This window comes from Melospiza melodia, chromosome Z (assembly GCF_035770615.1).
Source record: "Melospiza melodia melodia isolate bMelMel2 chromosome Z, bMelMel2.pri, whole genome shotgun sequence".
In the NCBI taxonomy this organism is placed as follows: domain Eukaryota; kingdom Metazoa; phylum Chordata; class Aves; order Passeriformes; family Passerellidae; genus Melospiza; species Melospiza melodia.
In genome coordinates, this window is record NC_086226.1 from 36884155 (window position 1) to 36902118 (window position 17964).

The following is a 17964-nucleotide window of genomic DNA, read 5'->3' on the forward strand; positions in this document are numbered from 1 at the left end:
TATGACTTGGAAAAGAGACAAGTGCTGTGGTTAAAAAAGGTTCTCTTTGGCTGGTAAAAAAATAAAAAAGATAAGACAACTACAAGCAGTGGCAGGAGAAACAATAATATGTGAACTTGTTCCAAAATTTTAGTCCTGAATCAGTCAGCTATAAATAAATGCATTAAGTCTTCAGAGAACTGGACTCTGTAGTCATTTGTATATCTCATAAGCATGATTTGCTTTTGCAAACACTGGACCTTATGTACTTTTTTTCTTTTTGATATCCACTAATACTTGAGCACACAATGTACTTGTACTTGTCCTTTATTCCACAATACCTTTATGAGAAATAGAGCACATTAACTATACAAGACTGCCTCCACCTAAAAAAGTCCCCACTTTCTTGTCCTAGTAATTCCTGTGCATACAGTGATTCAAAAGAAAACAAAAAAAGAATTCTGTTAAACATCAAGCAATGGCAATGTCTTCCTTACTCTTGAAAGGACATGTTATTCACTTAAGCCCAAATATTTTGTCACCTTCTAGTGGTGTTCAAGATGTCTGCCTAAAAAGTTATGAAGGCTTGTGTCCTACATGAATTCTATGAATACAAAACCAGCTTTTGGTAATAACCTGTCCTTTAAAAGTCTTGGCTTTTTCAAATCAGCCCCTGGGCAACCTGGACCCCCAGTCAGCCCATGGGAGTTGGAGTGATAGTAGGTGCTGCTAAGAGGATGGTGTCCTGAGGGAAAGGAGCAGGCTGCTAGATCACATCCAGGCAGAGTGGGTTCTGGGTTAGGTTTTCTCTCTCATGCTTTCTCCTAGATGTGAATTTGCACTGCTGCTCAATCCTGGTGGCTTATTTTCATCCTTTTCGGTGCCCAGCAGAAAACCTGCAGGACAAACAAAGGGAAATTCCAGAAGCTATAACTGCCCCATTTCTCTGGACTGCCTCACACAGGAGAAGAGGCTGAAGTGTGTCTCAGATTTCCTTCTATTGACATTTTCCTGACTTCTGCTATGTCTTTTTAGAGCCATTGGCAATGCACCAGTACCAGGGGCTAGGCCTGGCAAAGGCAGGGTTTTGTCACTGTAAAAGGGTTTGAGGAGAGCTTAGCTAGCTAGTTATGGTTTCAATTTGTCTTTCTAAAACTAGGCCTCTAGGGCCTGGCAAAAGGCCTGGAAAAGTCTGTATAGACCTCGTGCTGTCAGCTTGGTTTTACAGATCTCATTTCTGTCTGGCAGTTTTCAGGCTGCCCAGGGAGAAATTTGGCCAGTGGCTTGCTAGTGCAGAGGACACTTTCCAACTGGGAGTGAAGCCAAGTTATCATGAACTTTACTAATGGAGGATGGAGTACACTGGCTCTACACTGGAGATGTTTTTCCAAAGAAGAAACCAAAATCCTGAGCACACGAAAGGGAAAATGTTGCAACAGACAGCGTGAGACTATGAACACTTAGTCAGGCCACCACTTTGTTAATGGCACTTCATGCACATCCATGAGCAAGACTCTCACATACAATTTTTTTTGTTTTCTGTTCCTCATGAGTTGTTTTTTAGGGTCTCTCTAAGCCCTAGATGATAGGAGTGGACTCTTAGCAGCTCTTCATTTTGGAAGCTGGCCCATGAGACAGGATGGCAACTATCAGGGTGGGCACTGTCTGGGTAAAGGTCTGACTCAGAGAGCTCAAAGGCCAAGTCCCCAGTAAGCAACAACCTGCTCTATGCACAAGGAATAACTCCAAAGGGAGCTCTGAGCCAGAAAGAGCAGGCAGCTTGACCCTACCTCCTTTCTGCATTTTTTTAGGAAGGTAATTTCACTTCCTTTCAGTGATAACACAATATACTTCCCTAATTTTACATTTTACCGATATAACATTGCAATGATTATATTTGTGTTGTGTTGACCCTCTCTGAATGCCAGGTGCCCACCAAAGCTATCCTGTCACTCCCTTCCTCAGCTGGACATAGGAGAGAAAATATAATGAAAGGCTTGTGGGTTGAGATGAGGACGTGGAGAGATCACTCAGCAATTGCTGTCATGGGCAAAACACACCCAACTCAAGGAAATTAATTAATTACTGATCAAAATCAGAGTAAGCTAATGAGAAATAAATAAAAATCTTAAAATAGCTGCCCTCCATCCTTCCCTCCTTCCTGGACTCGATTTCATTCCCAATCTTATCTGCCTCTTCCCTCTGAGAGGTGTATGGGGAGTGTAATGGTGGCTGCTGTCAGTTCTGGACGCATTGTCTTTGCTGCTCCTTCCTCCCCCAGCTCTTCCCCTGCTCAAATGTGGGATCCCTCCCATGGAAGACAGTATTTCACAAACTTCTCTATCATGAGTCCTTCCCGCCTGCTGTTGTTCTTCATGAACTGCTCCAGCATGGGTCCCCAACAGGTCAGAAGTCCTATCAGCAAACCTGCTTCACCAAAGGTTTCCCATGGGAAGACAGCTCCTTTCAGGTGTCCATCTGTTCTGTTGTGTGGTCCTCCACAAGCTGCAGGTGGATCTCTGCTCCACCACAGCCCTCCATGGGCTGCAGAGGCACAGCTGTCTCACCATGATCTTCACCAGGGGCTGCAGGGTGAAGCTCTGGTGCCTGGAGCACCTCCCACCCCTCTTTCACCAGCTTTGATGACTGCAGAGTTGTTCCTCTCATCTGTTCTCACTCCTCTCCTCATCTAGAGCTGCACAGTTTTACTTCTTGGATGTGTTATCCCAGAGATGATGCTACCATCACAAGTTCATCTCAGAGCTCGCTGGGATTGGCTCTGTTGCACATGGGGGAAGCTTCTGGCGTATTCTCACAGATGCAACTCCTCTAGCCACCCACACTACCAAAACTTTTGACATTTAAACCCAATATAGTATTACACTTCCAACTGACAGTTAGATGAAAAACGCATTGTGCACATAAATCCCTGCAGGAAAAAATTCTTCTGTCCTCCTCTGAGTATCAACACGTTATAATATGCAGGACCAGAGCTGTACACATTTGTGAGAGGAATTCTGAGGCCTGAGCACCAATGGGCAAGCTGTCCCTGGAGATGGTGTGTGTTAAATACAAGCCTGCAAAGACACTAAGTAAAGATCTGTGATAATAAAAAAAGAATTCGGCAGAAGCTCAGAAGCAGAACCAAACCCTCAAATATTCTTAGTCTTGGATGACACAGATTTGGAGTTTGAATTAATTCATAATCCATCATTAAAATTTTGCTCTAGGGTAACCCAGAATAAGAATTTAAACTCCTTTTACTAAAAAGCCTCCCAAAACCTAAAAGACAAAACAGATGTACATTTTTCATTTTTCAGGCTGCAAGTTCAATACTGGGTATATCTCAGAGGTCTGTGGGTTCTTTAAGAAGCAAGCAAACAAACTTTGGAAAGGTGTGAACTTCCCCTTTAACTCCATCATACACATTAATATTGCTATCCTGTTGTGAGGGCTATTATAATGACACGCTGAATTAAGTTACCTAGTACATCAAAGATTATATAGCTGATGACTTTTTGAAGAGGTTCTGACATCTTTGCTACTCTCAAAAATCCTTGAAATCCAATGGGTGAAACAGCTACCTTTCATTTGTTGCATGAAATTAGTTTCAGGATTTGTAAAGAACAAACCTATTGTGATTCATTACAACCCCCACTCTCATTTGTGTTCCCTGAAAAATAATAAGGTAGGCTTTTCTGAAAGCACAGAACAAAGAAGGAGAAACAGCCTCTGTATTTGGATCGTGTCCTGGACCCTTACCCCTATGAGTAAGATCCTTGAGAATGTAATAGGGTTATGAGCCAAAAGGGCTCAGTAGGACCAAAAGAGGATGTTATAAAAAAGTCCTCTGAGACACATGCACTCTATTTTAATGCAGAAATACAGAAATTTTTGAAGATTCCAAGAGCATTTACAGGGAAATTATATATGTGATATAAGAACAATTATGGTTAGATAAATAGTACTTCTGGAAAATTATTGGTTCCAGTTACATTCTCCAGGGCATTTTAAAACTGCAAAAGTGTCCTAGCATTCCCTCTGAAGGTCAAATCTGCTTGCTAGATCTCAGATAAGGACATATTTATATACATTTTTAGGGTATGTAAAAGACATTTCTCCATCTGCTTAGTCTGGCTGAGACACAGAGGAAGGTATGGTGTTATGTTGATCAAGAAAACAGCATCCCTGCAAATTAGCAGTGTTTGTGACTCTGCCTGGTGTTCTATGGTATATTTAAGATCTGTTTACTATTTTCACATGCAATTTTATACATTTGAAGGCTATAATTAAATTTAGAAATAATGAAAAACTTATTTGAATTCAAATTAGATAGAAACCATGCCGTAGCCTTGAGCATTTTCTTCTTGAATTTTTCCAATTGTGGTTTTTTGTTTTGTTTGTTGCTCGTTTAAAGAAAGAACAAAAAGACAGAGGAAAAATACATCTGTGTTTTCATAGGAGCTTTTGGATTTCAAATGGAACAAAGGAGGTGTCAGAGGTGTGATATCAGAGGCATAGGGAGAATCTTTTTAACATTTTCTTCCTTTAAAGAATGTTTCCATTGATAGGAAGAACTCTTTAACTGGGCAGAGACCTTGGAAGTGGGAGAAAGAGTCTGACTCCTGACTCTGCCTCGGACTCCCCTCTTGAACGTGGGTGCATCACTTGTGTGCAGGAGCCCAGCGCTTAGCTGAAGTCATCCTGCAGATAGGTATCTCAGGTAAGCCAGTTATTTAGATCTCCTCTATCATTCAGGCAGATAGACAGGCATCTCTGGAGTACAGTCCAACCTCTTTTAGGATAGTTGTCCAAGAAAAGAGGGGTGAATCATGCTGTGGAGGTACCTGTCTTTCGTCATTGACCGTAGAGAGAGCCTAGATGACTAGTTCTGATTAGATCCCTGATTTTGGGGTTAGGTGAATGAAGGTGAGCTCAATCCCACCATTAGTTTTCTGCGCCTCCATTGGTATGTCTGTGAAAGAGGCCTGGAGTCCTATCACAGGGAAATGATGTTCAGTAGAAATGATGGAAAACCTCAGATGAGGCAATCATGAGGGCCACATGACCCTCTGAGAGGACTCTGGTAGCAGACATCTCTGGTGTTCAAAGAGGGGAGCAACTTTGTAAGGAGTGAAAATGTGCCAGGTGGGAGGAGCTTGTGGAGGGCAGCGTCTCTGGAGGAGGTCTCTGTAGGTAACGCATCTCATGCACATGGAGAAGAATGTCTCATCTTTTGCACGCAGCATCCATATTGCTGTCTGTCAGGACAGCTGCATTAGAACAGAAAATACAAGAACTATCTTCACCAATGGCCTTTAAGGAGGGTAGAGTCCATATTCTGGAAACAGGAGAGGAGAGAAATAGCCAATGGCTCAGTCTTTATGGAAAAATTTGGCAAGGAGTCACACATTCCAGGGGAGAGGCAAAAGAAATTCCAGTGAGAAATGTTCATCACTAGTAAATAAGGAGGAAGTGAGGTGCTGCTCTGTGTTTACGATTAAGCACTGCAATCAATTGCTGTCCTTTGAAGAGTCATTGAGCCTTCTGCAGCTTGCAGAAGACTTGCAGCTTCCCATGAGAGTGCTCAGGGCTGTGAGCACTTTGAGGGCTGTGATCATAGCAGGATACCTTATACTTGGAGGAGACACATTTCTACATTAAAAGGGGTTGTGTCTCAAGGTATGCCTTTGCCACAGTCACCCATGACAGGTTATACTTGTCAAGTGACCCATTTCTCCTGCATGCTGCCACCATATTGGAGATGCGGTCACATGGAATTTCACTCTTCCCACATAGGTCATAGGAGGTCTGATCTCACAGGACGTCCCTGGTACTCCTGTGAACCTTGTAATGAGCTCAGTCTAAGTGTGGTAGGAGTCAGCTCTCCTTTCTTGTAAATGGGGGATGGAAATTGCCCTTGCAGAAGAGCAGGACAGAGCATAATATGGAAATGGGTTTCCAAGTCTTTTGGTTCCCAGGCTATCATGGAGAACAGATTATTGCCTCTTCCTGATGTGAATTCATGTTTTCACTCTCAACTACAGATCAGATCTTAGTCCTGGTATAAAGTGTTCTGAAATTAAACAAAAAATTGTATCGAAGTATCATCAGGAATTAGTGCTTCTGCTAAGAGATGGATATATCAGGGTGGTTTAATGACTCATCACTTCTGGGTGTAGATTTCTCCAGCTTAGCAGGAATCAGGTTTAAACCCTACAGTGGCAGTGCATATCTCACATTAGGCCCTGGCTTATGGTGCAAGACAAGGCCAGGCTAGCTGCATTCATTGTGTAGTCACAACTATGATAATTCTTGTCTGTATTGCTTCTAATCCATGGAGTTTTGGCTCCATTTGTATTGTTTTACAAGGTACTGGGCACTTTTGCTGCAACAGAATACATGCCAGCATGCAGCTTGTTCACTTTATGTTCTGAACATAACATTGTCCACATGATCTTCACAGTTGGCTGCCACCAACAGCTGTTTTTCTTTATTCACCAGCAGACATACTGAATGCTCTCAGCTGTAATTCACTTTTTCATTCCCAGTTGTGAATACTGATACTGCTTTAGAAGGTGAGTTTACATTTAGAATGCTGATTTTTACTAGAACTTGCCGGAGGAGGAGAAAGAAATTCCATTTATTGCAGGACCTATCCTATATGAAACTTCCTTTTGCCAGAGAATGACAGAAACAGTATGTATTGCTTTCTGTAAGGCTTTGAAATCATCTGCAAACCTGTCACTCCTGGATGCAATTTGATCAAAATCCTGTAATATGAGTTTAGTCAGAAAAGTTTTGCCAGGATAACTCCTATTGCAGCTGACAAATTACATTAACAGACATCACCTTTTCACATGCTTTCCTTTCTAATACACCTTTTTCTTTTGCCTCCTTCTCTTATCCCATTGCCCCTCCTTTTTTTCCTTAACACTTTTATCTGATCTGGCTGACACATGATGCTTCTCAGTGCCACTATTGCTCATATGTTTGCTGTTCTGCTACAGTGATTTTATGTGCTCCCAACATATGTTAAACTCATGCTCTTGGCACATCAGTGCCAGCAGGAGTCTGAGAGAGCAGTGTTTTTAAAATGACATTTCAAACCACCAGGTGACCTAAATACTTGGGAGTTTTTAGGCAAAGACTTTAGGTTAAAGATTAATGTTGCAAATTGTAAAAATGAGTATTTCATTAATGTCTCTACAATGCAAAAGGTTTCTATTTGCCTGATTGTGTGTTTCTGGCTTTGCTTTACCAGCATGTAGAGTTGACATATGTGCACATCTTGTTCAGAGTTGCCCTCTATTTGTGCCACAGATGGAGCTCAGATCCTGTGGCTTGGCAGACAGAAGTGGCATGTGGTTTTCCAGAGAAAGGGAAAAAGATCTTACCCCTTGCCCAAACCCAGGCTCTAGGCAAAGAGTAGTCCAAACTTCATGTACCAATAGCAGGGGGAACAACCAAGGTGGCAAAGGCATGTTAATTCTTGGTGTGTTCATCTCATGCTGGACTTCATGTTTATCTCTTTTTAAGGTATTACTTAACTGCATCCATATTTGTTTGTTTGTTTAGGGGTTTTGCAATTTTTTTCCAGAATATTCATTAAACACAGTTCTCACAACACAACTTTTAGTTCTATGATGGATAAATAAGCTTCAGAAAAAAGAAAAGTCATACTCAAATACTTCAAGTAAATTCCATGCAAGATTTTGTACTTCAAATATGAAATTGCCAAATAAGAGACCTGTTGATCTATAGTGTAGTCATTTCTCAGGAGTACAATGCTATTTTTTAGGAAAGCACTAGGATTTCATTAAAAATATTGATTTGCCTTGTGTCTCTGAAAAGACTTAAGAGACAAACCATAATAGTAACTTCATGCCAACAGGGATTTCTGAAAAATTTTCTATTGAATATATGCCCCTGCCCAAAGATAACTTGCGCCTGTCTGATAGCATGAGAGACTTCAGGTACCAGGAAATAAATTCATTTCCTCTTGTAATACCAGGAGGAATTAGAAGAATTACAACAGGCACTATATGTTTTGGGATATTGTCTGTCTGTGTTAAAAAGATGCAGACTTAAAGAAGGATAACATTGTTTTCTTTCCTGTTTTTTTAACATGTCGGTCTCCAGATGGGTGAGGTTATTTCACATACAGCTTCTTTCTCAGAAGAACTGGTTTCTAATGAACTGAGGTGAACTGATCCTAGTAGGACTAGCCAATTCAGGACACAGGAAAGTACCATATTATTTTCATTATGTGCCTTGTCTCATACTTGGCATCTTGATGAACTAAGTTCAAACACGGAAGATGAAGTAAATTGTAGCCTGCAGCTGCTAACTGAGTAGCCAGAGCAAGCAAAGTACACCTGTAAGGTCTCCAGCCATGGAGGCTTAGCAGGAAAAAATGGAGGCTCCTTTTCACTGATGTGTGGTCCTGAAGAGGTTTCAGACTCATACTAGGAAGCAGGTGGAATTTTGCTGCAATACAGGTCATGAAAAAGGTAGCAATGAATTTCTTGAGTCTAATAAATAAATAGCAGACAGACAAGCTACAGCTGCAATCTTCAAAGAGATTGGTGTAGCCTGATGTTTCACTTCCCCTGACTTTCCTTCCCTATCTTCACTGAGCACTTCTCCAAGATCTCTTTTGAAGGTCTCAGATGTTGTAACTGAGAATAAAAAGTACATATATTGTTAAATATCATTAGCTGTTGCCATGCCAATGAGTGAACTATGCTTAACAGCAGTCAATATATAGGTTTGATTGTAACAAATGTACTGAATCCTCATACCTCCTTAAACCAACCTAGCAGTATTCTCTGAAGGAATGACTACATCACTGGACAAGGGAAGGGTAACAGATGCCATTTACTTGGAATTCTGTGAATCTTTTCACATGGTCCAACATCCTTCTTTTTAAGCTGGAGAGAGATGGATTAGATGGATAAAAAATTGGTTGGATGGTTGCATCCAGAGGGGAATGGTCTATGTCTCAGAGACCTGATGGCTACTAGTGACTGTATAGCCACTCAGGGGTTCCATATCAAGATAATTGGTTTTTAATATTTTTGTTGATGACATAGACAAAGGGATTGAGTGCATCCTCAGCAAATTTTCAGGTGACACCAAGCTTAATGGTCCCGTTGACACCCTTGAACAATTGGATGCCACCCAGGAGGGATCTGAGCAAGCTCAAGACACAGGTACATGGAATTCTCATGAGGTTTAACAAGGTCATGTGCAAGGTGCTGCCCGTGGGTCAGAGCAGGCCCAGTACCAGCACAGGCTGGGCACGAACAGATCCCAGCAGCCCTGCCCAGAAGGAATTGGGGGTGCTGGTGGCTGAGAGGCTGGACATGCCCCAGCCATGGGCACTGCCAGCCCAGAGAGCCACACGTGTCCTGGGCTGCATCCAGAGCAGGGTGGGCAGCAGGGCAGGGAGGGGATTCTGCCCCTCTGCTCTGCTCTGCTGAGACCCCACCTGCAGGGCTGCATCCGCTCTGGGCTCCCAGCACAGCAAGGACAGGGACCTGCTGGAGGGAGTCCAGAGGAGGCCACAGAGAGATCAGAGGGATGGAGCACCTCTCTCACAAGGAAAGGCTGAGAGAATTGGGATTGAACAGCCTGGAAAACAGAAAGCTTAGGGGTTATGTAATTGTGGCCTTCCAGCACCTGAAGGGAGCCTACAGGAAAGATGGAGAGGAACTTTTTACAAGAGCATGTAGTGACAGAACAAGGGGAAATGGCTTCAAACACCACTAGATTTGAAGTTAGAAAGAAATTATTTTCTGTGAGGTTGGTGAGGCACTGGAACAGGTTGCCCAGAGAAAAGTCATGGATGCCCCATCCCTAGGAGTGTTCAAGGCCAGGCTGGACAGTGCTCCAAGCAATCTGTTTTAGCAGCAAGTATCCTTGCCTGTGTGAGACACATTGGAACTGGGTGATCTTTATGGCCCCTTCCAACTCAAGTCATTCTATGATTACATGTTTAAGCTAACCTGGACTTGCCCGATTACATAGACCCACAGCTGTTGTCTCACCGAGCTAGCCAAAAAATGTAAAGCGCAGCAGCCAGAGAGAACCTGATAAGAGCAGGAAGAGCTTTCCCTGGGGTGATCTTCCCTGTCATTCCTGCAAACCAGCACAAACTGGCAGAGAGAACCAGGAGGTGAGTGTAAGGAAGACTGATGGAGAAGTAACATAACCACGTTCATAGAAATACTGACAATACTGTTTACATGGGCATTCTTACAAATTGTCAACGTTCCTTTTTTCCTTTAAACATGCATGGAGGAAGGTGAATAGATAAATAAACACACAAGTTGACTACAGAATAATTATTCTTACAGTTTTCTGTTTCTTCATATGAGTAAGATTTCTTCCATACTTTTGCAGCACTTGAAATAATCTAATAAGATCAGAACATGCTTCTGTGCTAAAATGGGGGCAATTTCATCACATAATGAGATCATTTTAACAGAATCATAGAATATGTTGAGTATCCATGGGCTTGTGAGAGTTGTTCAATGCTTCTTGAACTCCGTCAAGCTGGTGGTGTGACCACTTTTCTGGGGAGCCCCTTCCAGTGCCCAGCCACCTCTGGGTGAAAAACCTTTTCCTGATATCCAGCCTAAACCTCACCTAGCTCTGCTTCATGCCTTTTCCTCAAGTCCTGTCACTAGTCATGAGAATGAAGAGATCAGGACCTGCCCCTCAGCTTCCCCTTGTGAGGATGTTGAATACCACAATGAGTTCTCTGCTCACTCTCCTCTTCTGCAGGCTGAACAGACCAAGCAACCTCAGTCTCTCCTCCTATGGGTTCCCCTCAAGGCCCTTCACCATTTTCATTGCTTTGCTTTGGACATTCTCCAATAGCTTTACATCTGTCTTATATTGGCCAAAACTGTCCCCGGGGCCAAGGTGAGACTGCCCCAGAGCAGAGCGGAGCAGAGCAGAGCAGAGCAGAGCAGAGCAGGACAATCCCTCCCTGCCCGGCTGCTGATGCTGTCCCTGATGCCCCACAGGACACGGCTCCCCTGGCTGCCAGGGCACTGCTGGCTCATGTTCATCTTTCTGGTGACTGGAATATCCAGCTCCCTTTCCACGGCACTGCTGTCCAACCTCTCATTCCCAAGTCTGTCTGTACATCCAGGGTTGCCCTATCTCAGGTGTAGAATCCAGCACTTGTCCTTGTTAAACTTCTTGTGATTGCTGAATCCTCTTTCGCTTCAGGGTGAAGCAGTTCTTCAAATAGCACAACTGTACAAACAGAGACAATGAGGGACTGGAATGGTCTCAGGAGGTAATTTAGTCTTTCATCCTAGTCCAACAGGCAGAAGCAATCACATTTGCATTATTTGACAGGTTATTTGCCTAACCTGTTTTTGGAAAATTCTTGAAGATGGGAACCTGTGACCTCCCAGTCAATGCAGTTGCCTGCCTCTCTCTCTTTACAGGCAGAAAAAGAAAGCACCACTCTCATCCTAAATCTCCTTCCCTGCAGTTTAAGTATTTCACTTGCTGTGAGCTTTCTGAGGGATCTGGAGAAGGGTGTATTAGGAGTACTGTGCAGTAATCTTTTATAGAGCAGCTGGAGACAGTAATCCTCTGTTATCTGCAGCCTAAAATGTCTCCACCTGAGTCTTTAACACAATACTTATTCTTAGTGATGATTTCCTTAATTTCATACATTTCATCATGGGCAATTTACAGAATGCTACTCACAAAAGGAGCAGAACTTGTGCAGTGGGAAATCTATAAGGCACCAATACCAACAGACGTTCCTGGTATAGGTCTGTCCCCTGCTACCTACCTGTGTCAAGACTGACCTGGAATTTCCCGAAGAAACACTTGGCTGTGGGAAGAGTAGGCTTGGCAGGAGCAGTAGAGGATTCCTGACAGACCAGTTCTTTGACTCAACAAGGCAGATGATAATTATATTGCTGCTCAAGCTAATAGTGTGTGCATATGCAAAGAATTCTGTTCACTATCAAAAGACACAATCATGACACTGATTACTACCTGGTTATTGTGAAATATACCATGAGACATTTTATGGGAACTCTGGGGTGAATGGAGTGCATACAACCTTTGGAAAAAAAACAATAGAAATACGCAGCACAAAGGGACTTCTTATAGTTGTTAATAGAGATTTCTGGTCCTTAAATGCAGACAGAAGAGTGGGGACAAGCTCTCTTCCTCCTCTAAAACAAAGAGTTGAGAAGCCCTATAAGTATCCATGTTATGCCTTGTCTTGGAATCTGAGCCAGCTTACACAAAGGAAAAAGACACTGTTAAAAAAGTAACCAGCTTAATAAATGCAAGTGGGAAATAGAGATGGCATATAAACAGCTGTAAAGCAGAGCTGGGAAATGAGCTAAAAACATCTACTCTAACTGGAAACATAAATCAAATGCAATGTAACAAAGGTTCTCTGCGAGCATTTGTTTATGGCTGAAGGCTCCAGAGAGCCAAAGCCAGTGTGTAGCTCACTCAGAGATGCTCCACAGAAGTTTGTCAGCCTGTTTCAGTGCCTTGCTGGGAAACTGGCTCTGAGACCGCTGTACTTGAATCTTTCCATTTGAAGGGAAGAATGACAACAGAAAAGTAGTTTAGCATTTATGAAGAAGGAATAGAAAGCAAAATACTTGATTTCTTCTAAGTTTAAGAAAAAATAAAATGCTGACACCAATATCCACAAAACAGCTAAAATGTAACAGAAGTGTAGAGCTGTTCACCCATCAGAAAAAATAATAGTGCCAGCACTTAAGTCATCTTCCCTCCCCACTCTTTCACCACCAACCTGTGTTCCTGTTTTTCTGGTGTCCTTGAGACTTTGGCCATTTCAGTGAAGTTTTGACTATTTGGACTATATTTTTTTTCTGCTTTTGAGCTAGACTGCATAAAACTTTACCATAACAGTAGATAAAAGACCCAAAAGCCAATCTCACCCAGACCAAGGCCTTCAGCTGGTCTCAGCTGCAGCAGTGCTGCTATTCAGCTATCCCCTTTTTAGATAAGGTGGTTCTCTGTAGATGTTCTGGTACTTGCCAAGACTGCTCAGACATTTTGTAGAAAGAGTAAAAAAATTGTTTCTTTACTGACCCCTCCAAATAACCAGTGACTTGAAGTCAGCAACTGCTAAGAAGAACAAGATTCCTGTGTTTATACAAAGAACACAGAGCTTGTTACAAGTTCCTGTGTCAGCATTTTTCCCCTGGAAGTAACAACATTGTCATTGCTGTTTAGTTTTGCCACCTTAATGTAAGAATGGACATTACCAGTGCAGGGGGCTGTGGGAAAATACCCCATGAGGGCAAGGCAATCTCAAATAAAGAAGCAGTGGGAGAGATGGGACCTCAAAAGAATCACCATTGGTGGAGGAGAAAAAGTGCACAGAAAAAGAACATTGAATACTTTTCAGAAGTGGAAATATCTCACTTTGCTTCCATGGCAACAATGCCTATGTAAACCCCAGATGAATAATAAGTACAGAAAAGCAAGTGACAAGTTGCCTTATTGGTGGTTCCAATTTTTATCATGGTATAAGAGATAGATTTTTGATGAAAAGTGAAAGAAACCCAGGAGAATAACTAATGGGTTTGTTGGTGTTGATCTAGAGCACCTGGCCATGAATCCACGTCTGCATGGAGAGGCATTTCCAGGTGTACCCACAGCAGTGCTTTGCCAATCTGAATCAGTTTATCCAGTAGCAGTTGCTGCTGTTCCCTTCCCCTCCAGTACTTAGCTGCAGTCAAAGCTGAGGAGGCAAAATTTATGTTTCTGGATTGACTTGTATTTCTTTGTAGAAAACAATGCTCACAGTAAGAGTGGACAAAACCCAGCCCTCTGGAGGAGAGGCTAAACCAACCATTATCTATTTCATTGAAACCCCCTTGAAAAGTCTATGTGTCTGTGACAGTGTTTTGTGAAGTTCATAATTTTCTTTCTATTCACTAGCTTATTTTAAATGAATTAATCTTGTATTTGCAGAGAAGAGAGCTGGACCAGACTCACTTCCCAGGCAAATCTGCTGCTTCCCTACACTTGAGTTAAAGATATGAAAAGAAAGCTTCCTACCCTATTATTGACCTTGGATTATTATCCATTTTTGATTTTTTTTTCATTTAGGCAGTGAGGAAGTTGCAATAAGTAGCCAAGAGCAATTGAGGGAGACTTCAGGGCCTCAGAAGGATTCATTAAGGGATCATGAACATAAGAAATGTTTTTTTCTTTCCTTCCAGTTGCAGGGAAAGATGGAGGAAGAAACATGAAGACCCAGCAGGATTAAACTGGACTTCAAGGCTGATGTCACTGGCAGAAGTTGTTCTTTTTATCATGAGTTAGTCTACATGGCACCAACCTGCTGGCAACATACGGGGTATGCATTTCCCCACTGGAGAAAAGGATCTTTGTGGAGGGGTTGGCAGGGTGAGCACCAACTATATGAAATTTAACTAAGGCAGTACTGGATTCTCCACCTAGGGTGAGGCACCTGATTATAAAAGTGGAGGGAGGAGAGCAGGCCCTGCAGAAAGAGATCTGGTGGTTTGGGTTGATGGCAAGTAGGATATGGGCCAGCAGTGTGCCGTGGCAGCAAAGAAGGCTAGCTGTGTGCTGGTGAGCATGAGGCACAGCAGCATTGCTGTGGGGGCTGTTGTCCCACTCTGCAGTGCCCTGATGTGGCCTCGCCTCAGGTGCTGTGTGTAGTTTTGGGTGCCTCCATCAGAAGGACATCAAAGTGTTAGACTGTGTCTGGGGGAGGCCGTCTGGTGTCAAGTCTCAAGTGCAAGAAGACTTGGGATGAGTGGCTGAGGTCACTTGGTTTGCTCAGCTTGGAGAAGGCTGGGGGTGACCTCAGGGCAGCCTGCAGCTTCCTCAAGGGGGAAAGCAGAGGGGCTGGTGCTGATCCCCTCTCTCTGTGACTGCTGACAGGGCCTGAGCAGATGGAACGAAACTGCGTCAGGGGAAGCTCACACTGGGCATTATGGAAAGGCTCTTCACCTAAACAGGCTGCCCAGGGAGTGCCACAGCTCCGTGCCTGTCAGAGCTCATTTGTATGACACTTTGGGTTATATGGTTAAGTTTTAGGTAGTCCTTTGAGGAGCAGGGAGTTGGACTCAGTGATCCATATTGGGCAGTTACCTCTACAGCTGCCTTGGCATTGCCTAGAGGACCCAGAACAAAAATGGTAGCTGGCATTCAGCTTGCTCCAGACCAAATTTTGGTCAAGTGGAACTCTGCCATAGCCGGACTCAAGATGCTGAGCCTTGTCCTTCAGTAATCAGCCCAGCCAGTGGAGATGCTATGGCCAGGAGCACAGAAAAGAAATGCAGAGATCATGGATCTGTGTGACTTCAAATTCCTTTGCATCAATTTATTAAAAAGTACAAAAGAATTAAATTGATGGAAGCAAATACTGAGCATAAAAATACCATATATAAACTAAGCACTTGTAACTGTTTCAGTTTCAGCTCACAAGAATTGCTTAAAAGCTGCTTTGACTGAGTGTGCAGAGTTTTCACCATGCAGTTTAACACAAGTACAAATCTTTTAGCTCTGTTCAAAACCCCATGTCTCACAAACATCTCCAGGATGCTTTCCTTTCTTTCAGATTGAAAGACTCTTAGAAAATGCATCACTTGTGGCCAACTGACCAGCACACCCTAGCATCTGCTTCTCTTTTTCCCAGGTTGTGGAGTTTCAAAGCTATAGTTTAGAAAAAATTATTAAAAATTATTATTTCCTATTCCTTGACAGTTTGTGGTTTGCTATCCTAACTACATTTAAGCAGCATAACTTGTTCATCAGGAACAAAAAAAATTGCTGTGATTTGTTGCCTTCTTGTAATTAGATCCTTCTGCATTTTTGTTTGTTTTCTAATCTCCTCATTGTGATACACTTAAAATGCAGAATAGACTTCTTCCTCATTAGCTTCACAATGTTTTCAAACACATAACTGGGGCTTTTTTTATTCACAATACTAAATTTGTTCCATCATATACTTTTGCAAAGAAAAGAAAAATAAAAAAAGAAAATATATTTGGAAATTTAAAATAGTTCATAACAAACCTTGAATAATCTCACAACTATTCTGTGAACATGCCAGTAAAAGAGCTGTTCTAATTCAGTCCACTGTTCTGCTTAGTCCCCTGATTTGTTTCTAATACTGCTGAATGCTTATAAAAGTACAAAGTGTGGAGTACATGTCCCCAGTGACCCAGACCTCCTGAGATAAAGATTGCATGGGGTTTGGTTGATGCTTCCTTTGCCTAATACCTTTTCACTCTCTTTATGCTTTTTGACAGATTATCCTCTGACAATGCATTTCAGGGGTTGACTTTGAGCTGACTGTAAGGGGATTTGCTGTAGGGTTTTTGTTCTTCCTTTGTGTCTCTCAGCACTTGTGCTAAGACCCACAATGAATTAAGAGATCCCTATTCTTCTCTGATATTTCAGAGGCCTCTGTTACACCACCTATGTGCAACTTTTTTTCCAGGGTGGAAATCCCTTAATATAAGCCCTTTTCATGTGCAAGCCACTCCTCAGCTCTCATCACCTCAGCTCCCTTCCTCCCACTGGGAGCATTCCCATGGGCAGAGAGGCAGAGCCGAGTGGTGTGCCAGGAGAGCAGCCTGCACCTTTGTGCCCAGCCTGCCCCGCTCCAAATACAGCTCTTTTCCAGAAGGGCCTGAGGGGCTGGGTGCACATGTGGCTCTGAGCAGTAGGACAGCTGGATGCTGGAAAGGGCCATCGCTGAGGCATATGTTCTTTTGATGTCCTTCCATGCTTTGTGGGTCCGAGGCATAGCAGCACCACATCTGTGCTGCAGAAGCCCAGCTTCTCCGTGATGTGTTGTGGCACTCTCAGCTGTGGGGAGCTGCAGGCACCAGGGCAGGATGCCCTCCAGGGCAATGCATGTTCCACTCCTGCCCAAGCATCTGCTTCTAGTCCCTGGTAATGGGACACCCAGGGTCCTTGCAGACTTGGGGTCTCTACTGTCCACAGTACAACTCTGATTTTTCTAGAAATCCTCCAGACCAACAGATATCAACAGGAGCCCTGTTTGCTTTCCACAGCAATACAGCCCATCCCTTAGAAGTGACAGACAAAAGCAAGGTGTTGGCATTATCTCAGATGAGGAAAAGCACATTTCTGTACTACTTCATGCAGGTGCCTTGGAAATAAAAGGGTGCTTCTCAAAAGCTGAGGAAATTGCTGCTGGACACATCTCTGTCTCTTTGGCTCCAGCCCAGTACTGTCCTGGCCAGGGACAGAGAGGTTGGAATGAGCCAACATTTCTGGCGCCCAGGGGTTCTCTGTGTAGCTTCCAAGTCCTGCAACACACTTTGCAGCCTGACCACAGCATAGTTGTTTTCTGTTCTGTGTCTATTTTTACAGTGGACAAGAACAGAGAGATGGCCCTGCCACCATACAGACGGGTTCCAATACTACCTGACCAGGTGGTATCAGCATCCAGTCCTGTGTTGTGCTGTAGTATTGCCTCAACCCCAGCAAGCTTTGGGCAGGACAGGACTGTGAAGCTGCAGAAACAGCCCTTGACCCCCTTGACCTCTCTGCTCTATTATTAGGTGAGATTTTAAAAGCTTGCTTTGTCATATTTACAGTATGATCTAGGTAAGTCCGCATAGCGTTTTCCTCTCTCTTTTTTCATGACCTGTCATTTTTGCAACACACTAGGAAAAATAAATTGAGCTTTTCAGAGCTGAATATTCTGAAATGTATTTTAAAGAAAGAACTATGTAAACCAGCCTTATGTGTGTGCAATTTTCAAATTATTCCCCAAAGTCCAAGCTACAAAGTCACTGAGACATGCAAGCACCGCAGATGTGGTCTCCCATCCGGCTCTGACAGTACAATATGCTAACAGCTGTAGTTAATAAAAAACAGCATGCCAGTGTTGCTGGGAGATGCAAAAGAAAAGGTGTAGTCTAAGAAAAAATAAAAGAAAAA

At 43.0% G+C, this 17964-nt stretch overlaps 1 long non-coding RNA gene across 1 annotated transcript in view; it reads left to right on the forward strand.

Moving 5' to 3' along the window:
• LOC134432413 (uncharacterized) overlaps positions 1-17550 on the forward strand; it is a 147564-nt gene extending 130014 nt beyond the window's left edge. The window contains exons 2-3 of the long non-coding RNA XR_010031327.1: positions 14235-14371; positions 17392-17550. This is a non-coding gene — a long non-coding RNA (uncharacterized LOC134432413). The remainder of the gene's footprint in view (positions 1-14234; positions 14372-17391) is intronic.
• The last annotated feature ends 414 nt before the right edge of the window (positions 17551-17964 follow it).